General features: G+C 48.8%; 1 pseudogene across 1 annotated transcript; it reads right to left on the minus strand.

Moving 5' to 3' along the window:
- Nucleotides 1–1616: 1616 nt before the first annotated feature.
- LOC308160818 (leucine-rich repeat and fibronectin type III domain-containing protein 1-like) lies at nucleotides 1617–2869 on the minus strand (annotated as a pseudogene). Its single transcript has one exon. The product of its transcript is annotated as a leucine-rich repeat and fibronectin type III domain-containing protein 1-like (transcript).
- Between the last annotated feature and the right edge of the window lie 235 nt (nucleotides 2870–3104).

Consider the following 3104-nt stretch of genomic DNA (forward strand, 5'->3'; position numbering starts at 1 on the left):
GATGGCAGGCATGTATCAGCATAAAGCAGGGGTCTCCAACCTTTTTTAATCTGAGAGCTACTTTGAAAAAATGTAAGTGGCCGAGAGCTACTCATATCTTATTACTTACATTCATTCACATAACGTATTCTTTTGTCTTTTTGTCTGTTTAAAAAAACATTGTGCATGTGTGTAGTAAGTGTGTTGACTCATTCCTACACTACACTTAGTGAGATGACTGTCACTGCATGGAGTCTACTACAGTTATGTATGCTGGAGTGTATCCACTTAGGTTCACTCTTATAGAGTCATTTAAATGCTCATCTGTCAGTCTTGTTCTGAATGTAGATTTCATTACATTCATATCAGAAAAAGCTGATTCGCAAAGGTATGTAGACAAATAAAGCAAATACTTTCAGGGCTGCTTGGTGAATATTCTTATAGTTGTCTGGGTCTACCAGGCTCCAGAAATGTTGTGAATGTTGTGAATGTTGTTGCGATAGTAGCTGGACATTATTCTGGAGATTTAACCTCCATCTCCATCTCTACAGGATTGACACTGAACAGTTCAGCTATCTGCTCTCAGTGTTTCCCCTAGGTTTGCTGCCATGGGGGGGTGGCATGGACTGTGGCATGGAACCCCCGCCCTCGGTGATGATAACTCAGCATTAAGGGTTGGATTGGGGGTAAGACCCTGCGACATACCAGCGTCATGTCCAGGGGGTGTACTTGTACATCAAGCCGCCTCACGCTACAGAAACAGGAGAATCCTGCCCTATGGGTCATTAGGCTCGAGAACCATCGGTTCACAAGGCTACTTATGTGGTCTTGACTACCTGTCCACTTTCTCACCTGGTTCTTGCTCTCTCTCTGGTGTGCCGACACCATCCTGCTCTCTCTCCTTCTCTCCCTCTCTATCCTCCTCTCTCCCTCTTTTGCTGTCATTAGTAAATGATCATTTAAATCATTATAATCTACTCAATGAGTTTATTACACAATGTCAATAGTTCCACCTGTTGTGAAAGGGATTATGATGTCCCTCAACCAGTTTGACAGTGTCTGGGTGTCTTTTGATCATATCAACCTGAATTGATTTAAATCGACTTTACCTGAGTCTAATCAGAGCTGTCGGCACATTCTACAAATGGACAGTTATTTATTTTGAATAGCAGAAGTCTGAACAGCAACAGTACAGGTATTTGACAGGCAAAATTACTGTAGCCTAATATGTAGTCAGTATAGGCCTATGCTGAAGAGAGTTAGTCCCAGTGCCCACCTGTTCAGCATTCAATTGGCTACAATTGTCTCAAGACTCCAAGAGGCCAATTCCAGTAGATTATAGCATTTTATTGAGTTAATCCTGGGACAGTCATCTAAAATAAAACAACATTGGCATTATCTGATGGGACTTGCAAGATCTTTTAAGTGTGAGTGTGATGTGCTTTATTAGTTAGAGCTCCCACTTTGTAAACATACGTGGCATAGAGGGGTCTCAGCCCGAATGGCTGCGGCTAATCAGTTGGTGAATTCACTGCAGAACAACGCCACCTTTTGTTACACAAGGGAAGGTCCTCGGGACTAAACTAAGCACTAATGTTCGTTAATGAGGGAGCAGAGACATTAATCCAATTTAAAGATCAAGACCCCAACAGCTTGTCATGCCCCTTGCTGTCGTTCCCAGACTTGGACGATGTAGTGATGTCAGAGAGCCCCGGGTCCGCCTCTCTCATGTGCCCTGTGTTGTTAACGAACAGCGGCAGAGGGATCATGTTGATTTCCACAGCGGCTGTGGCAATGCCTGCGGCGTTGGAGGCCACACAGTTGAACGCCCCACTGCCCTTCAGCGTGGTGATGAGGATATCCAGGGTGCCATCGTCATACAGGATGGTGCGGGAGTTGTTGTGCACCAGCTTGCCATCCGGGAAGCGCCAGTGGATGGCCGGGTCCGGGTCTCCCATGGCCACTTGAGGGTGACCCCCTGGCCCTCCATAACGTAGGGCTTGGTGACCACGTGCTTGGTGATCAGTGGGGGGTCACAGATGAACTCCTCCTCCTGAATGGACCAGAAGTACTTGTCCATCAGGTGGTCCGGGGAGGCGCAGGTCTCCAGGTCATCCTCCCGGGTCAGTCTACGGAGCCACAGAAGCTCGCAGTTGCAGTGGAGTGGGTTTCCCCCGAAGCTCACCGCCAGGGAGGAGGGGTTGGAGCCCGTGTCACCGGAGAGCACCTTGGCGTGCTGGAACAAGCTGTCCGGGGGCAGCTTCTGCAGGCGGTTGGACGTCATGTCCAGACGCACCAGCTTGGTGAGCAGCGTGAAGGTCCCTGCCCCGATGTGGTCAATCAGGTTGTGGTCCAGTGTAAGTGTGTTGATGTTGGTCATCCTGCCTATTTCCTCCCACGGCAGGGTCCTCAGGTTGTTGTTGGACAGATCCAGGTCCTCAATGGTCAACACAAACTCATGGAAGGAGGTGGGGGCCACATGGTGGATCTGGTTGTTGCCCAGGATGAGGTGGCGCAGGTTGATCAAACTTTTGAAGTGGTCACTCTTGATGACACTCAGTCGGTTTCCGTCCATGTGGAGTGCTCTGAGCGAACGCAGGCCCAAGAAGGCGTGGGGTGTGATCTGGCTGATGGTGTTGCGGGACAGGGTAAGGTGGACCAGGCTGGTCATGTTGAAGAAATCTTTTCTACGGATGACAGTGATGAAGTTGTCGGTGAGGCGCAGCTCCACGGTCTTACGGTCGATTGTGGGGGGCACGAACAGCAGGCCGGTCTTGGTGCAGAGCACAGTCAGAGTAGGGGAGAGGTGCTGGCAGATGCAGCGGCCTGGGCAGTTGTAGCCTCTCACCAGTACCGCACACAGCAGCACACACAGAACCAACCGCTCCATGTTCTATCAGCTTCCAGATCCTGGAGCAGACACAGAGAAATGGTACAAAGTCATGTCAAAATCATATTTCATAAAGCAGGCACCAACCACGATTATTGAAACTGCCAGGAAGGCATCAATCACTAGATGATATGGAGCTTTGAAATTATGGGATTTGATGATGACTGGCATTATTGCAATGGTCTGTCATGACCTCCGGGCTTGGTATTATTCCAATGAGGAAACACAGCATGGT

Source organism: Nansenia antarctica, assembly GCF_963989245.1.
Source record: "Nansenia antarctica genome assembly, chromosome: 1".
NCBI classification, from domain to species: Eukaryota; Metazoa; Chordata; class Actinopteri; order Argentiniformes; family Microstomatidae; genus Nansenia; species Nansenia antarctica.